We start from the raw sequence: 22,914 nt of genomic DNA, 5'->3' as shown, positions 1-22,914 counted from the left end.
TAATCATTTTATTGGTCAGAAATATTATCGGGAAATGAACTGTTTTTTTATTTATGTAAATTGTATGAAATAACAAAAAAAATCATCCTGACACTATGGCTTTAATAACAAATTCCCAAGTGTAAATTTGTTTTAAAATGGGGCAAAAGACAAATCATATGAGAACATAACACCTACGCTGAGATTGACTTCACACACTAAGCAAAATCAAAATGACACCTTTTCAATTCTGATTTTTTTTGTTCATAAATGTCATATTATACAGCCACGCTTGCATTTTTAACTCATAACAACCAGCACCAAAACACACACACACACGCACACACAATCCCTCATGCTCCAATGCTGGACTGGTACTTTTCATAAGATTTACATTCAGCTGACAAAAAGACAAAGACGCAAGACAGAAAATACGGCTGAGCTAAATACTTCTGTGTGTCTGTTTTGTAACAGAAAAGGCAGTTGGGGATGGGGAGGAAGAAGAGTATCTATGTGACAGAGGATGAAAGCTGATCAATTAGAAATATACCTGCGTGCTTTTCACGCTCGTATCACCGCAGTCCGAGCGTGCAAAAATCTGCCGACGTGCATAAAATGTGGGATTATATAAATCGAAATGAATGCTTCTCCTAATTCTCAAATCAGAATAATAAATGCATGCCTTGAAAAGTCAATGTCCACACCGAGAGGTAAAGATGTGTTTATCTGACCTCTTCTCTTTATTCCCTCTCGGTGGCCCGTGGCTATGTGACCCTTGCGCCCCCGAGAACACCCTCACACCCCCATCAAGCTCTTTTCCCTCATTGCTATACGTATATCCTAACAAGTCTATCATTTTTCCTTCCAAGCCAACAACATGCAAAGTGTTATTAGTCGTGTGACAAGCATTACTGTTTTGCTTTATCTGTCCCCCCCGCCCCCAAACACCCAAAAACAACATCACGGTGCTCCTCGTTCCAACAACTCCCCCATCGCCTCCCCCCCAAGGCCCTAACATGGTCCCACGGCTGTTTTGGTGAGGGGGTTTCCTCTCGTGCTTTTTTATCTGTGAACTCACTCCGTGACCCTTGTTCCCCTTGTTTCTTGCTGTCTGACCTACCACCCCCCTTCCCAAACACCATCCTCAACCACTGTGTAAAATACCCAAGCCGCTGCTCACATATCCTCTTCTTTTCTTTTCTACACCTCATACTATGATTTTTTTTTGTTATTGTTGTTCTCTTAAAACAAAACCAAAAAAAATCTCATTTTAGGGCTTTTCTTTATAAAAAGTACCATATTGACACATTTCCAATGTTAATGGCTATAATGAGGCGAATAGGTAAAGGTTTTGTTTCCAGTAATCCCGGAGGTACGCGGAAGAAGCAGCCAGCCGGCCCGAGCGTCCGTGCACTTGGCACGGCTATCGGTCCTATCTGATCCCCCGCTGTCACGAAGGAGAACCCGGGGCTCCCTTTTTTTTTTATCCCATCCCGAGATGCAGGCACGAACTCGCACGTCGCGTGCACACGCGTCAAGCGCTCACGCACGCACAACACACACGCGCGATCGATTTACACGGGACTTGGTCGGGGAACGGCTGAGAATCGACTTTCCCCCAAAACACACGGCTCTAAAAGAAGCCAAGAGCGAAGAAGCGAGCGGGAGAAAAAAGACGAGCCGAGCCGAGGAGTGATGAAGCCGAGGGGGGGAAAAGAGTGGCTGAGAGTCGGGGCGGAGGGCTCACACACGCACGCACACACGCACGCACGCAGCCCCTCCAGGAGAAAGGATCTCATAAACCACCACAACGAAAGCCCCAGCGTGGGACGACTACGCTTTGAAATATATTTTTTTTTAAATTTTTGACCCCGAAATGTGAGAAGCGCGAGAACCGAGAGTCGCCGGAGCTACGCGGAGCCAACAGGCTGGAGTCGGAGCTGTTTCCCCGGGGCTGCGCTCCGCGACGAGCCGCCGACGAAATCCGCTCGAAACACGACTCTCGACAGCCACGAACCCTCCACAAACGTTCCCTCGTCTACCAAAAACCCTATTCTTCTTTAAAATCAGCTTCTTTTTTTCCTCGTGTGAACGGATCGGTCCGTCTCGCCGTCGCCCGTAGACGAAGAGGAGAGGACGACCTCAGGTAACGAACGACACGACGCCCCCAATTGCGAATCTCGAATAAAGCTTGGAAACTCGCACAAAACGAGCCTTTCTCGCAACCGGGACGCGAGTTTCGAAACAGGGGGGACCAGTTCCGCTACAAGTCCACCGCCACGGAAGGGAGAAACGAAGCTTAAGAGAGAGAATAGACGGACTCGTGCGGCGGACAAGAAGACACAAAAAAGGGGAGACAAAGTTGCAACTTACAATGCGCCGCTTTGTGGTGTTCGCTTTTTAATCCAGTAGCGAGACGATGGAGCTAAAGATCCCATCAAGGCGAGAAGAGTCCCCTTTCGGTCAGTTTGCTCTCGGGGGTGGCCGGAAAAAAGGGAAAGATCATTGTTGTTGCCGAGTGCTCGGGTGGAGGAGAAAAAAAAGAGGGGCGCAAGTAGGTAGCTATTAGTTGTTAAAGGCGATATCAAAAATAATTTGGATGCAAAGCAGCCAAGTCCGGAGTTGGCGGCGTGCGAGGAAGAGGTGAAAGTGAGATCTGATGATTGGGGGGAAGAAAAAAACTCTTTGGATCTTTATTCCTGCTAATTAGTTTCCTGCGAGGGGGAAAAAATGGCTGTGATTAATTCAGTGCGCATGTGCTTCATTACACAGGCACGAAGGGAAGGGCTAATTAGCCGCCTTGTGGATCAATAAGATTCAGCAGAGGAGAGCCGGCGGAGGGAGGGCGAGGAGGAGGGAGGAAGAGGAGGGAGGGAGGATGGATAGATAGAAAGATACAAGGAAGGGCGAGAAAAAGAGGAAAGTAATGATCAGGAATAGAAAATATGGAATTAAGAGAGGCGGGAAGTAAGAGTTTGATTAGGGAAAGTGAACGCTGGCTGGCTGGCCGCCGAGCGAGCGAGCGTACATTGAACGTCGCATGAGAACATTCATTCCGGCTTCCGCTCGTCTTTCTTCCCCTCATACACACTTTAAAAATACTTGATGGGTATTTTTTTAAATACTTATTTTTTGAACGCGCACTTGAGATGGAGCTGGATTTTAGTTGTTCTTCCTCGAGTTCGCGATCGTCCGACACAAGTTCAAAAAGTCAAAAAGGAGTGTTATTGAACTACAATCGAGGATTAATCTATACGTGGGGTTTATGATCAACTATTGAAAACATACGTGGTCATTTTACGCCACATTTAGGTACTAAATAGAGTCGGTATGTGAATTTTTAAATCACAATGTCCGTGGAAAAGAAATACCGTTACGTATATTCAAAGCACACTAATCTATAGGAATGCTGGGGACGTTTTGAAGGAGTAAATAGAACAAATACACTGTATCTGTCTTAAAAACATAATAAATACGTCATCTATTTGAAAAAAAATACTATTCGTGTCAAGTGTCATATTCATATTTCGTCACTTATTCACGCATATGCAAATATTATCAAATATTATGGACACTCCGAAGAGATTATTTTGGATTGAACTATTTATTTTATTTTATTTTTTATTATTTTTCTATTTTTTGCAGCAATGAACTTTTTTTTCAAAATTTAGGTTGTATATGAATACAATGCCTGTTTTTGCTGGTTAACAAAAGTCTCGTTTACATTTGAGGTGCTTTAGCGATTGGAGCAAATGTAAAACATATGGAAAAGATGACTGACTGATAATGTGAGGATTGAGAATAAGCACGATTAATGCATTTTTTTTAATAAATTGAGGGAGCTTGCTCTTGCCTTAATTTCGAGATGTCATATTTACCTTGTGGAAATGGAAAATCTCCCATGTATGAGCAATATACACAGTACACCCCCTCTCTTGTATAATAAAGCATATCCTATTTATAACCACTGTCCTCTGTGTCTATAATGCACGAACACCCACTGAACGCATCGTGATGACAATTGATTCTGTGCTCTATACATTTAGTTCTGGTCCAGCTTGGAATGATCACATAAAGTGCCATGTTTACGGAAACAATGTAAATTGGACATTGTACGCCATAATGCATTCCAGCACTGGTTCAGGCTAAAGTGAAGTGCAAGCGTGACTTACATGACACAAGAATTTGTTTTCAAGATATTTAAGGGTAAAAGTGTGTAAGAGTGTAGATGGATAAAAACGCGCACCATGTATAGGAAGGTGGGACCCCCACCCCTTGCGAAAATATAAGATAGGTTGCATGTTGGCATTTCCTGGACTTGCCATCCACAAGTTGAGGCATGCATTGATCCCTTCTTTTTTTTGAAGAGGAAAACACGCGTGTATGGTGTCTATTTCTTTGGCAAAGTGCAGAAATCAGGAGGATTTGTGACATGGCTCTTCTCCCACGAAAAAAAGTATTTATAAAAATGTGAAAAATTAAAATAGCGTCTGAGGAGCCGTTGTAATTGGAGACAAAACCGGGGTTTACTAACAAAGTCTACGCAAAAAAAGGCCCGAGTGACATTAGTCCATCATGATCAGTGCAGGGGGCTAGGGGGACGGGACCCTTCATGCTTTTAGGGGGTCTCTGAAAAAAAAGGGGGGGGGTAAAAAAAAGTGTGTGTGTGTGGAGGGGGGGGGGGTGGTCTTTTGTGTGAACAGCATTCAATTGCGCCTCTCTGTGGGAAGGGTAAGCGTCCACGTGCCAGCTTCAATAGGAAGCACACGTCCACGATCCACGAGTGGCATTCGACGCAACCTGTGGCCACACGACACGACGTGGTCGTGACAAAAGAGCTCCCAGAGTGCACAAAAGAAGAAGAAAAAAAAATACAAATAAAAGCAAGGTACGTGAGTGCGTGCGTGTCACGTGAACGCATCATCATCTGGAGATTAGTCCAGTTGAAACATTTCAATGATCATTTCTATTTTTACGTTATCTATAGAAGTCAGGCGCGTGAGGACGATTAGAATACAAATAAATAAAGGGAATGTGTGTATTTAGGGGTTCGAAATTCTATTGACACTAGTGTTGAGTTTATTTTCTGCAATATTAACGAAAACTGTAATTATATGGGATAATTTGATGAGCAAACATAAGAGGGGCATAATCTTTAAAATAAACATCGCGTTTCAAATATAACTATATACAAACAGCATGGATGTGCGATTTGGCAACAAAGAATACTCTTCAAAAGACATTATGAATTTACATTTTGCACCTGACGCAAGACGTTGATGAAAATACAGCCCGAAAGGTGCTATATTGGAACTGCAGCTTGATATAATTCACCATGCCAGGTGAAACAATGGTATTAAAATTCAGGTTGACGTTGAAATATGATTTATACATTCTTGTGATTTTATACAAATGTGTTTTTAAATTCGCAGAGCCATGTTGACTTTTCCTATATTTTATTAAAAAGGATTATGTATATATTTTTGCATTCGATGGAAATTGCGAGTGTTTATTTGGGGGGTGCTCCCTGCACGCGAGGGCCCATGGAAGGGGTCCGGAGACCCCCCCTCTACTCGAGTGAGGACAGCCCGGCCAGGTGCAGAGGGAGCGCCCTCTTATGTTCAGCTGGACCACGGGGAGCGTGCAGCGTGACTGCAGCTCCACGGGAGACCCACGCACTTCGGGCGAGTTGGACTGCAGGTTCTGAGGGGGTGATGGAGCAAACAACTACAAAAACAACAACAGCAACAAGGACCCGGGGCCGAGGAAGCGTGCACGAGTGACGTAGATGGCGAAAATAAAAGATCGCAGCATCTCCTTGATTGTGAACTTCAGCCAAATGTTGTACATAAAGGTGATACGATGACTTATAAATAATGGGTGTTAATTAAGAATTCATTTATAGTCCGGTAAATAAAATGGTAATTTGCATATTTTAAGATTCATCTTTTAAAAATGCTCGCCTTTTCATGATGTATTCACGTTTGGGAAGCATTTGAAACATGAAATGAATTTGAATATTCAGCCTGATTTTTTATTTGTCAGAAAATTGATGTTTGAGGTAAGAATATTTTGCGCATTTATTTAATACGTTTTGTGCTTTCTGCATTCCGTTTATGATGTGAAACTGAACAGTGACGTGGGTGCAGACTTTTGATGTCCAGCAATATTTCAAATATTTGTTTTACTGTCCCCCATGTAGCAATTTCCATTATTTCCCTCTGCATAAAATGTATATTTAATTTCAACATTGTTTAAAGAAATAGGACATTATTCATTTTTGATTGACACCTCTTTTTTTATCATAGGTGATATGAATACACAATGAATATTAAAATGACACTGGACCAACGAGCCTATCATTTATGAACATTTTCCCCCCGAAATGAAATCTGAAATATTTCACTGCAACATAAAAACGTGATGCATCAAAGCATGCATGTGCAGCTTGAGGTGAGAAATTTGAATTTACTGTGTGTTTATGTGCCTCTGCTTTTTTAATGTTACGAGTTAAAATAAATATGTAAATATATAAATAGGAAGAAAAAAAATTAAAAAGTAAAAGCAAGTGGCCGTCTGGTCAGTCTGCCTCATTTACATGAGAAACCAGGCGCCATATCAATTCATCTCCTCCATCTATTTGTCCTGAAATCCTATTAATGACCCCATGCATAATTCAAATAACATTTTGGACTTCAAACTACTATTACAATTATTATTTTAAAAAATCCCTGCATTTACGTCAACATTTTAAAAAACGAAATATCACAACATGATTTACAACGAAGTGGTGATGATATATTGATTTTGATAATTGTTTATCTTATATAAGACTCCTAAAAATAAAATACAACACGGTACACAAATGTTCCAGGTGCAACGTTATCTGTTGGGGTGTGTATGCGCGTGCGTGCATTGTAGCTCTTCTCTTTTATTTTATTTTTTTTAAATTTGAAAAAACAACATTTTATGCATTACCTTAGAATTCTCTAATACTATAGTGTGTGTGCATGAAAGGACACACAAACACGAAAAACGTTGTCGGTGTGAGTGTGTGTGTGAGTGTGCGAGTGCACGCGCGCGGGATGTGTGTGTGTGCGTGTGCGCGCGCAATAGCCTATCCAAATGTCTGATTTCTCTCAAAATTGTCTGAAAACTGCAGGAAAATGTTTTTTTGTTTGTTTTTGTCCTTTTTCAACGTTCTAACAAAAGCCTTTGACTTTTTTTGTCTATTTTTTACCCAACTGGGAACTTTCAGATCTCAATTTTTAGTACTCGCAAATATATATGAAAACAAATATAGAATAAACACATAAAAAAGTGACATTCAACTTAAATTGAGACTAGAAGAGATAAGCAAAGAATAACATTGGAGAATGAGATTTGCAGGAAAATTGTACAGTGTTTCCTATTGAATGCAAACTGCAGTCCGGGTCGCGACTCGGACTTGACTCGTGTGGTTTTTATGCGCTTGGGAGAGGTTCACTGATCCCAAATCAGAGCCATATGAGCCTTCCAGGCAGGAGCAACACTAGCTGCTGGTAAGTCGACCAAAACAGAACAGAAGATAATCACTGCGCCACAATGCCAAAACCATTAAAATGCCTCTTTGCTCTTGAATATACAAACTTAAAGCAAGTAATTTTCCTTCATGTCAAGCAGCCCCCCCAACAAACCCCCCCAAAACATGATGTGATGAGAGTTGACATGTGGAGGAGATGCATGAGACAAATACACATCAAGGATTATTGCCAGGGGTCAAATTCACAATTTTGCATCACAGCCAAAATGAGCTCAGCGCCGTCTAAATGTTGCCTCGTGAAATAGCTCTTGCTCGTTGTTTGTGCGTTGACAGGTGAGAGACAACACAAACACTGTTTTGGTGGACGGACACAGTCACCTAGGAGCTGTTGTCCTTCAAGTGGCTCGCCCTCAGTCGGGAGGCCCCCCTTTAAAGTCCCCCTTGACATTTCCAGGGACTCATAAAATATTGTGATTAGTGGAGTTGTTCCATTTTTAGGTGTTAGCTCGTTAAAAAGAGTTAATAGAGAAGGTGTTTACTTTAGCATGGCATGCACGGGCAAGCACACGTAGTACGCACACGACTGATATCGAAAAGAATATACATACTGCATAACTGCTTGAGAATGTTTCTGAAATACAACGACTCAAAAGCAAAACCGTTTTAAAGTTAGCCTCCAATTTTTAAATGGCGACAAATAAATCAAAGTCAAAACTGGAGCAAAAATGTCATCTTTTCAATGGTAAAAAAGGACCCAATCACAAAATGTGCATTTTTTCCCATTATAACACACTTCCAAATATCTTACTTTCCAATGAATCGATACTGTCGTAATGTTATAGAATTACGTCCACATATTTACGAAATTGGCAGCTTCAATTTGAATGGAAAAATTCAAGAAGCATTTCAAAATAGCACGCAGCCTATGCTTTATAAATCGTAACTGGTCATGTGGAATCTTTGCATGCCCAAAACCACAACAACACTTCAGATATTCAAAATGTCAAGTAGTATTCAACCGTCTAAAACAAACAAACAAACAAAAACAACAACAAACTAAACCAATTGAATGTCAAGCAGCTTCTTGGCTGCACTGTCTAGTGGCATTTAGAGGCTACCTGCACATCATACCTCAAAAGAAAATGCTGTTTCCTAGCCACCGAACCACTGACCCAGTTCCTGAGATAGAAATTCAAGAAATCTGTTTATTGTGTCTAACAGAAGGGGTTTGGGGGTTATGAAATCAGAGCTCCGCATGTTGGTTCCTTTCTGCTTGGCTTCACGGCGTCAACACGTACTTGCGATTGTGTGACGGACAGACGTTAAGGGCAGCGCACAAGGACTTTTAATTCCGTCAGAAGGAGGGTGAGCTGAATCGTAGTATCAACATGTTTTGATGCTCGCACGAGCAGAAAGACATCAACGTGAAAAATTGTTTTGGGATTCCAAAAAGGTCACACACTCTTAGGTAAAACAAAAGTGATGTGATATTCTTCTTTATAGCTCAGAGGATAAACGTGTAGGCATGACATCATACATAACACGTGACACTCAAGAATCAAAATGCTGTCTTGCTTCTCTTGGGTATAATTAACAGTGCAAATAATATGTCTACCATGTCCAAATATACCAAAATGTCTGATTTGATTTGCTAGATTGTAATCATTTTAGAATGTTATGTTAACAGTAACCTAACAAAATTGTGTTTTTCTACTCTAACCGGTTATTTAAAAAAAAAGATTAATCTATCAGTTTAGCAGGATTATGATAATCGTACAATATTAATAACAAAAAAAAGAACAAACATGTAAATCCCAGGTTACTTTTTTCTACAATTACAATGCTGCCTTAAGATAATAGTTGTTTTTAATTGATGAGTATAATTCAAATTCAAAACACTCCCATTTCAAATTATTGTTACCCTTAAAAGATTTTTTTTTTTAAAAACACTAGTATTAGCCTGAAAGAACAAAAAAAAGAAAAATAATTTCACAATTCATGCACTCTGATTAATTCATTGTCCTTTTAGTCTATGCTACCTAGACAGCGGGGGCAGTATTATACAGTCATGCAACTGCAAGCAAATAACAGTGCTATTATTGTCCATTTAGCCCTGTGACTTGAGTACTTGAATATATTTTCTGTCCACCTATGTTGCTGCACCATTGTGTTTTTTTTTTTTTTGGGGGGGGGGGATTTTTAATAATTGAAATTAATTTGGGAAATCTATTAAACAGCCGGAAATTACATCACTCACAAGGCACTGCTGCACTTCTTGAAAATTTTTGACGATAGCAATATATTAGTAACATGACTATTATTCCCGTGTCCACTAAACCACTTTCATAGGTTAAGGTGTAAATGTTATTAATCCGTTATAATCTTTTCCTTTTTTGTCTTTACTGCAATTCAATATTGTAATCAACATTTGAGATGTAGACAAGCAGTCATGAGTTTAAGGAGTAATGTTGTGTAACCATAATAACTATGTTATGCTCCTATTTTGACTTTGCATGTTCTCGCCAGGCTTGCGTGGGTTTTGTCCGGGTACAGCGGTTTTCTCCCACATCCCCAAAACATCCGTGGTAGGCTGATGGAACACTCTAAATTGCCCATAGGTACGAGTGTGAGCGTTAATGGTTGTGCGTCTCCTTGTGCCCTCCAATTGGCTGGCCACCGGGGCCACAGGGTGTCGCCTGCCTGGTGCGCATAGTTGGCTGGGATACGCTCCAGCAACCCCTGCGACCCTCGTGGGGATAGGCGGTTCAGGAAATGAATGAATGTTGCTATTCTCAAAATTTTGTTGCAATGCGAATCTTATCTTTTTAATATTAAAATTTTGTAGGATTGTGACATATTGAACATTTATCGCCGCAAATAGTAGTAAATTTGACTTGGAAGTGTTTATGCGATTATGAATCCAAGGATATAGATGATAATTAATAAATGAGAGCTTGTGATGCCACATGCTTGTAAATAAAATAAATAAATAATTAAGAACAGTAATCTTATAATCTTGTTAAGGTTTTTTTTTCGCCATATATCTCTTATGCATCTGGGTATGCACGAATACATGTGTTCGGGAAGGGAGATGGAGTTGGAGGGGTTAGGTCACAGGAAACCGGTTTTACCGTGGTCTGTTTAGAATTGTAAATGTATCGCATAGGCCATGCTGTCAAATTATATATATCTTTCATGTATGAAATCATGCATGTCTTTTCCTCTAGAAGGGGGAGGCCTGCCACAAAGGGAGCAGGAGAACAGTGTGCAGCCCTCATGAAAAATAAGCAAGTGTCAGAGCCCTGGGCGAGGAGTGCGGCTCCATCAGCACACAGGCCACGGAGAGGAGACACCCCCAGCCCTCCCTACACACAGAGGAGCCCACACCACCCCTAACTCCTGCTGCATAACCACTGCCCTGTTGTGACACAGCTGACCCCAACTGAGACTTCTAAAAAAAATACCCCCCCCTCCCCAACTCAGGATGTTAATTAGCGCCACAGGAACGAGTGCTTATTCAAAGATTTCAATTTATTTTTAACCTCATCAATCCGTCTTGCCAAAAGTCACCTGATTTACTTGTATTTAGTACCTCGTCTTATTTTAGACATTTTTCATTCTGACTGATTTTCTCAGAGCACAAATGAAAAAAGGTTAACTGACTGGCTGCCATTGACAGCTATAAACGTTCAATTCATCTAAACTAGGAGACCAGTTTGCAGAGATTAAATGGATTGGATGTACATCGCCATCAATGGCAGCAAAGTAGTTAATCTCAATATGGGTGAATTCGATCTAAAATAAAAGGATATAATAAATCAGCATATTGTAGTGAAGCTAACCTGGATTTTTTGTTTCTCAAAAAACCAAACCGTATTATCAACCTATGAAATGGCTTGGAAATTGCACACTAATGAAAGTCAAAGAGTGAAGCCGAGTTAAATCAATTTGGTCCAGAATGGAAATACTCATTTCACAGCTTTGTGCAATGAAGTCCGCCCAAAATGCACGTAACCATCACAAGTTGCAACGGTTTGACCAAATTCATGCCAATATATTTGATACTTGTTTATACAAATGGCACTTCTTTGCTTTCATCTTTTCAGGTACAAGTTAGTTCTCTCATATTTGTATCCCCAACGAACCGCTTATGCCTTTCTACATTGGCAAATTGGGTTTTTTTGTTTGTTAGAATTACAAATAAATACAACAGAAGAGTGAGAGTGAAAACTGTGATGCTTTCAACACAAGAATGCAAGTTATAAAAATGACTTGGACAAAAAAAATGATTCCAATATTAGAAATCCATCTTATCATTGTTGTGGTATCAAAATAATGGACACCAAGATAAATATTTACAAAAGGGTGATGAAGGCAAGTTGAGGCCAAAAAGGGGAGAAAAAGCTTACTAGAATATCAAAGATGTATTTGACTGAATTTTAACCAGTTTAAAAATGGTTAATTTAACACGATTCAAATACATGATCTATTTGTTTGGTTTAACCCAAATGCCCCGCCTCCCCCTGTATTTTTTCCCCCGTAGGAGTTCAGATTATAGGTCTCATCACATTTCTGGTGGGAAATCTACAGTATTACGCTTTATACCACAAATATCTGCCACTAAGCATGGGTGTACAGACTTTTTAACACTGTATTCACTACATAATTTCACTCTGCGTAAATTAGATAGCATAAATGTGCTATGAAATTCAAGTATGTGACAGTTTCAGACCCCCCCCCCCCCCCCTACAATTATGTTTGGTGGCAGAATTCTGTCATTAGATTGTGCAGGTGCTGTAATGCTGTGCATTCATGATATGTGTTTTGTTTTCCAAACACTGTGACACTGACAAAACTACCAGCCAGTAACTGATTCCAACAGAGAACTCAGAGAATGTCTGTTAGCCAAACAATGTCCACATATTGAGAGTCAGGTACCCAAAAAGGAAGTGAGTAGAAGAAGAAAGCGAGACATTTATCATCAAAGTACTGTGGATGTGAACACAGAAGGGGAGTTAACAATAAGGAAGACAGAAAGTGGGGATAAACGCCTTTAAAGCCCAGTGGAAGGTACAAAAAAAGGCTCAAGCTTTGGACAGCAGGTAAAGAGGATGGTCATCACCTTACCTGATGGGGTTTTTGGTCTCGCTTCCTCCCACACTGGCTCCTCTCTGGCAGCGCTGTCTTTTCAAGTGTCTGTTTGATGCCAGCAGGCAGAAAGGTCACGTCCTATTGGTCACAGTAGGTTCGTCCAAACAGCGGTGGCCAAACGGCGGCTGGTCGCCAGCATTCGCCGGTGTCCTCGCTTCCGTCTCTTTGTTGTGTTTTAAAAATAATATGCTAGACTATAAAGCTATTGACGGGGTGCCTGGGCACCTTGAAACATTTTGTTGATTCACTCCTAGAATTCCAGGTATTTCCAGAGTTTTCCAAAGCTATACTGGGATTTTAGGGACTCCCCGGTCCAAGGAGAACAAAATGGGATAAAGACATCACCTGCAAAGATAAACAAAAACTTAGTTGAATACATACTTTGAATGCGTTGCGGCATTTCTGCAAAACCTTGAGAAGTAATCAGCCATTCCTAAAACTAGAAAATGAGTCTATTCATTTGTGTGTGCCAACGGTAAAACAGATTTTTGTGATTACATTTAATTTCTCTTCTCATACCGCTGCCAACATTTGAAAAGGACAAATGACAAATATTTCCGCCAAAACTTAATTTTCTCGTAAGCAGAGCAAGACATATTCCTGTAATAGCAAACATAATTGCCTGCTCTGCAGAGGATCTCTCGCACATGACAACAAAGTCTCATAGACAATATGTATTTATTCTGCTGTCAATTTCATAGGAGGGTAAAAAAGAAATAAATGTTTTTTTAGTTTAAAAAAAAGGCTTTGAATTCCACATTGGGTCTGGTTTGTGAAGCGGGGTAAATATGCTTGTCATGTGTTCCAATAGTTCTTCAGCAACAAAGATTTAGTGGGGGAATACAGGAGGGAGAGGCGCACACTTGGTGATAACTGAATAGCTCTTTTGAAGTCACTTCCATTTGGAAACATTGCGTGATTATTTTTACCTCTGACTCGAGTTAAAACCCCCGTTTAATTGTTCCCAAGGGTTCTTATTGTGGCGCTGATAAGGAGCTGTGGGAGAAGCGTTTAAAATTGCATCAAAAATAACTCGACTTTGTGCTCATTGGCCACAAGTCTGTAAGAGTGACAAAGACTAGACTGGTATTGAGCTTCTCTGATTGTAATGTGCGCTCAGGGTTCCTTAATGCTTTTTGTTTGAAATATCAATTCGAGCAACGACCCCGAGCCGTCGTAAATAAATACTGCGTGGTGCATTAGTGGTTAATCAATGAAAAAAAATAATTTTACCATTGTTTCGTCAGCAGTTTTCAGATGACAAAGTATCAACTATAATTTGTCGTCTCCCCCTTTCCGCAAGGCTTCAAGGTTGGTCAATGCGACCTGTGGAAGCGTGTTTGTCGGATCAATAGCCCACCCACAGCAGCGCCGCGGGCCATCTCTGACCCGGCCCATTGATTAGGCTTCGCTCAGCTGCCAATGGCAATGTACTGCGTGTGACACCAGGCTATGGCAGGAACACTGAGAAAGGGGGATGCTGGATTGCCGGTGGCAGCCCCACAGCACACCGCAGATAAAAGTCAATTCCACTTAAGCAAATCATTGACGACTAAATAGTTAGCGCACAGAAGAATTTGGAGTCCCTGACAGCGGCAATTGGATGGCTTTGGGGATTTACAACACGATGACCCAGTGTCAACGGGATGTGAGCAGGACTTCAATTTGTGCAGGTAGCATGACCCCAACATCCATTTTTCGCTCAATTAGACAGCTCACGTTCAACGTATTTCCATATGCAGGCCACCTTCTACTCACATATGGGAGCACACTGTCTGTAAAAATTGGATCACAAGTAGATTTCTTTATCTACTAGCACTGGTACGACCAATGCATTTACTGATTTGTTTTTTCTTATTTCTAACAATATCATTCTTGAATATTTGCAAACTTCTAATTGCACCTCTAAAATGTCTGGTTTGGGGTTAAAAAAAGTAAATACAGACCCTCTAGACAAAGAAAAATAAGGCTCTGTTTTGGTTGGTACAGTCACAGGTATTTATACATATATAAAGACAAAAATTCCAACTTTATCATTATGTTTGTATAGTCATTCGGCACTTTTGGCAGTTCACTTCTAGTGGCTTTACTGCATCACATATTTCACTCACATCCCAAATTATTAGCCGTATCGCCAGATGTTGTGGTGATAATTCCACACAGAATATTGCTGAAGACCCTCGTAGTAACAATGAGAAAAAGAAAGAGGAAGAATATTGTGGTTTTATCTGATTGAAAGTAGCATACAACCACTAGTTAGAACAACCTGCAATACCTACATATGGATAGGGTTAAGAGAACATAGACCGTTTCTGGTACATTTCCAATAACTTAATTTGGGGGGAAAAAAAGAAAAGATACGTTCTTGGACAACTTATCCAGGTTCTCCACTAAGAAAAACAATGATTACTGTCCCTGTATTTCATCAAAATGAGGCAACATGTAATGAAAACCTACAAAATTGCCAGTATATTGCCAAAGGAGATTCAAAGTGCAGATTGATGACGTAGCTATCATGTGACTACTAGCTTAAGATGAAAAAGCAACATTTACCAAAAAGCAAACAAATTACAGAAATTATTAAAAAACAAGATCAGGCAATGCTGTAATGAAGAGAAAAGATCCGAACCGTAAATTAATTTGATAATCTAAAAAAAAGTGAGCAAGCATGACGTCATTCCCGAGTTGCACAGTTCTGTATGTCTGAAAGCCAGGATACGAGTATATTATGGTATAAATGATGTGTGATCAATTACCATTTATATTACTCCCCTGAATCTTTGAGGCAGGCCACAACAATACCAAAAAAAATCTGAAATATTTAAGAGCACAATGACAAACAAATATGCTCAAATAATGATGATATCACCTCTATTTAATCGCAAATGTACTTTGCTGTGAGACTAGGCTTATTTCAGTAAACGCACACAAATGTAAAAATGACACCCACATGTATTATACATTTTACCTAGAGTATAATTTTAATTAAAACAAATATTTTAATAAAAACATAGTTTAAATAAAATGCATACTCATTTGTTTATAGATATGTTTGTGCAGTAGGAATTTGGAAAATAAGTGCCTTTGCTCAATAAAGCTAAGAACAAACTGTTGTTTGGTTATTTATATAAATTAATCATTGTGTGGATTTTTTAAAAATGTATATATTTAGGAAAGAAAAAAACTCAGATAATAGCTATAACGTCCACACAGTCCCACTGAAGTTGTCAGACTCTGCTTGATTCATCTTGCTCACAGCCATTAGCGCTCCATATTAGAGTAGTTTATATGTCACTTTACTGCTCCTTTCTCTTGTGAATGTAATACAGAGGCCACTACCTCTTTGTGCATTCACATCCTATCTACAGCTCCATATCTCTGGCGGTAATTGCTGAGTGACAGAAAGGCAATAGTGACCACTTCATTATAAAGACAAGCAGGCTGACCGGATGCTGTACTATTGGCTTGAGGTCACGGTGGTCACAACGACTTTATCTGCCCAGGTTGTCAGGGGTCAGTCCCCTAGAATCTATAAGGAACTTTAGTGGATGTGCTATGGCTGCTGTACAGGAGGGTCTCTTGAATCTGCTGGGTTGCTTATGTGCTATATTGATTGCACTTTGTCTCCGTCAGTCGAGGGTGGAGTCACATTTTAACATTAGTCCCACATTTCTTCAAGGTTTTTTTAATCATAGGGAATATGAGAGCGGTGACGAAGACTGCTTAGTATGGGTGTGAAGTTGAGACAAATTTTCCCTTTTTTAAGTGTGTCTGGCAGGTTGATGTGACTTGTGTCAAACCCATGAGTTAGTCACCATTTAACGAAAAAAGACATCTGTTGAATGATAATTGCACTGCAATGAGCAGAATACAGTAATGAAACTTGACCTTTGACCTATGAGTAATTCAACTACTAGAAAAGAAAATGAGCAATATATAGCACATACACAGGGCATGGCGGCCCTGTGGACGAGTGGTTCACGCATCTGCCTCACAGTTCAATACCTGGTTCAGACCTTCCTATGTGAGCTTGCGTGTGCTCGCCGGGCTTACGTGGGTTTTATCCGGGAACTCCGTTTTCCTCCCACGTCCCAAAAACACGCATGGTAGGCTAGTTGAAATGTTGTCCACCCCCTTGTGCCCGGCGATTGGCTGTCAACCGATTCTCGGTGCTCGTAGTTGGACATTGGGCTTTGACAGCCGACACCACCACCCCCCGACGACCCTTGTGAGGATAAGCAGTATAGCGGCATGAATGAATGAACATACAGATAAGAATATACACAAGAAAAACAATTGAAAAAGATACGGCGGTTTAAGGATCCCAGATAAACAGCAACGACTGCATCTTTAAATAATAGATGACCCCCGCCTGTTACAGACGGGAATATAACTGAAAATAATTGAAGACAACAATGTCCTATAAGAGCACTATTCCAGCAGCGCTGATTCGGTATGTGTTACAACTTCAAACAGTCAGTCATAAACTATGGATAATCTGTAGAAGAAAGGCAGGCGCCTGTTCACCATTTCCTTCTAATTAAGGCCACAGGATGAGTCCTACCTTTCTTCAACTTGATGTGTGGTTGCTCGATTTAAAGCGGCGAGAAAAAAAAAACCTGTACGACGGCAAATTAGGGTTGGAAAACAAAATGAAACAAACAATAACACTATAAAATGAACTGCAGTCAAAGGGATAAATATTTAACTATCTGTCTACATTTGACACACTTTAGGTGGGGAACAAATAGATCCTGAACAACGCAATCCAAAACTTGCAAGAATAACTCCTTTGACCACATTGTTTAGAATTCCATTTGTACCATGATTGTGATCCATCCTCATTATTTCCGGGAGTCAACACCACTGCGTTAATTCCGTCTCTAAAGGAATGACACCGATCTAGCAGCAATCAAAACAACGACAAAAACATTGAGCTCATTTGGGGGATACATGAATGTAGGGAAGAATTATTGAGTTGTAGAAGCATTCTTGTTGAATGTAAAACTACTAAGTGCTTCGACTAGCTAATGGTGAAAAATACCATGTCGAGATTACTGCAATCTTAGTGTAGTTTCACTTGAGTATGGTATGTAGTCATTCATTTTATGATGTCATACACATCAGTAACTCTCACAGAAAACAGACACCCCGCTTAAGGAACGGAGTCGATCGGTCATGTTTAGAGTTTTAAGTTTCAAACTGTACGGTAGTTAGTTTAACTCTCCGGCACTTTAAAAAAACAAGTAGGACCAAACGGTTTAATTTTATTAGAAATGAAAACATCTACAATTAGGAACGATGGGAAGTGGAGTAGAACATATGCTAGGTGAGCTTTGTGCAAAAAAATAAAATAAATAAAAATCTCGCTTTCACACATTTGCCTTATGGTCAGTTCATTTTTTCGTGATAGAGTTTAGCGTTAGTGTAGCCGATCATGTTGTTAGAAACTAATGGTTGGCTTTATTATTATTTAAAGAAATGTTATTATTTCAATTTTACATTTCCATAAAAAAAGACAAACATTTTTTTGAGAAAGACTCCAATACGTTGTAGAAAAACAAACTATGTCCTATCCTAGTTGATGCTTGAATCTCATATAATTGGAAAAAGATATTTGAAATCTAATTAGAGGGCAAACAATAGAAATAGCTGTAGGATTTTTTTGGGGGAAACCAAATGCTTGGAGGATTGCAGTCTTTTTTAAAAACCAGCAAAATAAGTTTTTAAAATATTTCCACTATTATAAAACTACACATACAGCAATCACCTTTTCATTAAAACATGTAACAAATATCATGATGGTTTTCAGTAAACTGAATTTCGAAAAGCAATTGATTTGAGTTACGAGCATATAGTGAATTAAATTCCCCAGCCGAAGACACCACTGTAGCCTTATTAAAGATTTTGTGCATGTTACCACTTTTCCTGCAAGCAGCATGATAGTGCAGATGCTCTTTTCGTATTCTGTGTATGAAGCCGGGCAGCAATGTGGGAAGGAGGAGGTGGGATAAAGCCGTTTTTGATGATTAATCACTGGACATAATAAAGCTTCTCACCACGAGTCCGGAGTCCAGCTGATTCTATGATACGATCGGAGTCGATTAGAAAGGAAAAATAATCATTCCTTACAGTGCGTTGGTTGCACATTCTAATGATGTCTTCTGATTGGACCGTGTGGGGAAGATAATAAAGGTGCTTCTTTAAAATGGACTCGGAGATTATTTCTTTGCTTAACTTTTATGAAACAGGGCAATGAGCCTGTATGCTGCTGATTTGAGGATTAAGATAAGATGACCTTTAACATTATGTCCCCATGTATAAAAGATGACGTTTACAGTCCCTCGTCACATTAGACCTTATCAACGATCCGGGCTTCTGTGATGTGCCTTTGAACAATGCAATTTTTTTTAGGGTGTAATACAACAGGCCTTTACATCCCAGTGTGGGATTATTGTTCCAGAATGTTTACGTGTATTTTATAAAATTAGCGGGAAGTGGCAAGTTTGCTTTGTTTGGGCAACGCTTATTGATAATTCACCTAAAAAAGATTAAGTTTCTCAAATTAGCAGCTTTCCTATGGTTATGACACTGATCAACACCCTTACATTTTGAATGGGAAGGCTGGCTGCAGTAATGGCAGTGAAAGATGAACAAGTCCAACCAGTAAATATAAATAACTGTCAAATAGGCAAATTGTCAAAGTATCAGTTGTTTCAAATGCAAACTACCATGTTTGTTGGATCAAGTTCAAGATGCGCTGTTAAACCTGTCACTTACGGATCCTGTCACTTGTTTCAATGTCAAAGCCAGTGAAACTATATTTGAAACCAGTCAAACGATCTTACTTCAGTCGCACATGTGTTTTGTTTGGAGCAAGAACAAAATTCAATTGTGAGTGCTTTTAGATTAGAACTAAACTTTTACTCTCTCTGCTGTCTGCGGGCTGAAAAAGGTAGCCAGTGTTTTACAGGCAACAAGACAACTGGCCACCATCATCCTGCTCCTTTGATATGCGAGTTATTGTTTACCCCCATAACTTACAGCCTGGCTCTGTGGAGACTTATTTTTATAACCTCTATTATTTTCTGTCATAAATATTCAAATCCAGATCAGAAAACCTCAAGCTTAGCAAGGAGAATAGCCAAAAACAACACTTGGATTTTCAGCTTCCCCCAGCTCCCGATCTTCCATAGAAAATCATTAAAAAGATGAATAAAGAAATCGGAAAGGATGCTGAGACGAGCGCTGGTGAGCAGCACTCTTGAAAGAGTGGGGATGGAAATTTTTGGTCAGGAATCCTCTCTTCTTTTGTTCTTCATTTGCTTGAGCCTTTCGTCACATTCTGCATTTCCTGCTTTTAGACAGTGAATTAATATTTGCACTCTGAATATTAATCCCGATGCAGTTGTGGATTAGCTGGCTATTGTCCTCTCGGTGCTGAGCCGTAAATAAAGGCGCTGACATGGAGAGGAAATCTATACCTCGCTGGCCTGCAAACAAAGACCTCTGCACCCCGAGATAACATGTGTCCCCGCCACATGGACCCCCTCCGTCGCCCACATGCTGGATCCCCCACTCGCACTCATCATCCTCCCTCCCTTCTTCTCCTCCTCCTTCAGAGAAAAACTTTGCCATGGTAGATTTGCAAGGCAATTGTGCCCTTAAAGCGTGCCTTTTTCTCAGCTTATAGCATGCATTTTCCAGAGTTTATCAAAGAATACAATGGGGTTATGCTTTCGCCATTATTCTCCAGGCCAGAACAGTAATTCAACGGCGGAGCGAGGACTGAGGCAGCCACGATGTCTCACTACGGAACACAGAAAGCAAGCGCGAAACGCAGTGCATTACTTTGTTGACCTTTCCTGTTCCCATAGTTTACAAACAGCTGTGAAGCTCATTCCTCTGGGCTCTTTGTACATCACAGGCCGGGACTGATGGAGGCACGCCAGGTTTAAATGAAGGGCTTTTTCCAGCTCGCCTCCATCGCGGCTGACAAACACAACCCAACAAACGTGCCTTCGCTTTATCTCGTCCGCCAAAGCCGTCGCGAGCGTGCGGGAGGAAACGCAGAGGCAAACAGATAGCGTGACATCCTTTCATGTAAGTATATATTTTAACAGACAATCTGTTCAACAACAGAAGAAGAGATCTAAACATACCCAATGCATCAGTACAGCCACCCACATGCACGGGAATATGTTTCATTGGCTCATTCTGGAATGTCTAAAACTACACTACATCACATGTTTTTCTTCTAAAAGTAATTCAGCATTTTGCCATTTGGACACTCTCGTAATAAGACAGATTTGCAAAAGTGCTGATTTTTTCTGTGTTTGAGTTGAGTCTCCGTTAATTCATTTCTGCAAAACCTTGTATCTCAAGTGCGTTCATCTTCAATAAAAAACAACTTTGAAAGAAAATGAACAAGGAGCTCAGTGCTTCATAGTGTGGGTTAACGCAAACAATGTGCCAAGAGTTCAATGGCAGGTCAGTATTTGGACAGAAGTGAGAGGAGAGGGTGCGGGAAGAAGGTGCCTTGAAATGAGCAAGATGAAGCCAAAAACATGAGAGAAGAATAATGTTCACAGGGAAAGGATCATTGAGTCACAACAGTTAACTCATTCACTGCTATTGAAACCAATAGACGTCCAATCCATTTTGATGCCCAACACCATCAATGGTGACCAATCAGTAAACTGGGACGGTGGTACCACGTCCAGTTAGAATGAATTTGACGTCTACTGACATCAACAGCAGCTCTTTCTTTGGCCTTTTGGTATCATCCCTCCAGAGAGTTTCATGGAATTCTATTTTGTACATCTTGTGTAATCTTTTAGAAAAATCTTCAAATTCATTTACTCTAATTCAATCACAAAACAAGAAGTCAGCCTTTGTACTAGATTTAAGATTTAACCAAAGCTAATTCTGAAGTGCTTTTTTTTTAATTGGTGGTGAATTGGCTTCACGGAAAATTGGTTGTTTGCCTAAAGGCTGTGGCGTGACCTGAAGATTTGTAGATACTCTCCTGTTCATTCATCATGATATGTCGGTGATCGTCATAAATCGGAATGTACGTCTTTTGCCGTCAATGGCACTGAAAATATGATTGGTCACTGCCAATCATTCGCGTTCAAATCGATTTGAGGTCTCTCACGGTCAATGGGTTGAATACAAATTTCAATTATTTTTGTTTTTGACAGATTCACATAAAAATGAGCCAAAGAAACCAAAAGGGAATGAGCGGTTGAAGCAAACCATGTGACAGACAAAACCAGGCATTGCGTGCTTAATCAATTTAGTTGCGTCTGCATGGCTGGGTGGGGAGTTGCGCACAGTCTGGAAGGGGTTAATGGGAAATCGATGAGAGGGATGCACTTATGAGTGGGACATGTGGAAGGAGGGGCGCTGGGGTGAGAGTGAGAGGAGACAGAGAGAAGGGGGCGATAGTAACATTGTATCCTCTGATAGCAGCACACTTCCCAGATGTTATCTGTCACTCAGAGAAAAACTCTGGTGACCAGATGTTTAGGCTCTGTGTGCTAGATTGGCCATATATCCTATAGGCCAATCAATACAGGTCAAGTGCAAGGCAATGTCCAATGCTAGTCGGCAAAGAGGAGGCAATAATCTGAAAGACAGACGTGTAATAACTGTGGGCCTAAAAATTACGTACGCCAGGGTTTTGAGTAAGAAAAGGGCATTTTGAAAATGCAATGAAAAAAATGGAATGTCAACCCCCACCCCACCTCCATCACTCCAAATGGCATTAACCACGTTTTAGATAAGCACGCTTCATATATCCCAAACTAAAATCAAGCCTTTGTTCTATTGGCCCGATGCTGTTTTCGCATTAATATGGCTCATATTATGGCTGCAACGTCTCCTTTGTGTACATCCATTGCCGGTAACAAAGGGCAATGCTGATTTGAAAGGAGAGTCAAAAGAAACGGAGCAAGAAGCGGCCCGAGCATTCCTCCAAAGGCCCCGGGGGGCATGCGGGGAGGTGGGCCGGTGCTCGGAAAGGGGGAACCCAGAGCAGGTCCCAGTGCAGTCGGGCTCTTTGTAGTTAGAGCGAGCTGAACTTGCCAGAGGCTTTCTGCTCTAACCCATAGCACTCAGACTGTTTGGGGGAAATTACACCGCCAAGCAATAATTAATCAAGTAAATGTTGAGTCGCTTTGATTTGGATTAAATTAACATATGATCAATAATGTATTAATCAAATACAAATAAACAGCTCTGTATTGTATCTTATTAAA

The 22,914-nt window shown here is 40.5% G+C and overlaps 1 protein-coding gene across 8 annotated transcripts in view; it reads right to left on the bottom strand.

Annotated features, from left to right (window-relative positions):
• The window catches only part of zfhx3b (zinc finger homeobox 3b), a 313,149-nt gene that overhangs the window by 128,281 nt on the left and 161,954 nt on the right, over positions 1 to 22,914 (bottom strand). For 6 of the 8 annotated variants that reach the window (XM_077619318.1, XM_077619339.1, XM_077619324.1 and 3 more), the window contains one exon: positions 12,629 to 12,997. The gene's annotated coding sequence lies outside the window, so the exon portion shown is untranslated. Of the gene's footprint in view, positions 1 to 2,352; positions 2,995 to 12,628; positions 12,998 to 22,914 lie in introns of those variants that run through there. The other 2 variants (XM_077619365.1, XM_077619374.1) reach the window with 1 other exon arrangement.

The sequence above is a fragment of the Stigmatopora argus genome, chromosome 2, assembly GCF_051989625.1.
Source record: "Stigmatopora argus isolate UIUO_Sarg chromosome 2, RoL_Sarg_1.0, whole genome shotgun sequence".
Taxonomy (NCBI): Eukaryota; Metazoa; Chordata; class Actinopteri; order Syngnathiformes; family Syngnathidae; genus Stigmatopora; species Stigmatopora argus.
Note: the sequence above shows the minus strand (reverse complement) of the source record. Positions and strands in the feature narration are given on the sequence as shown.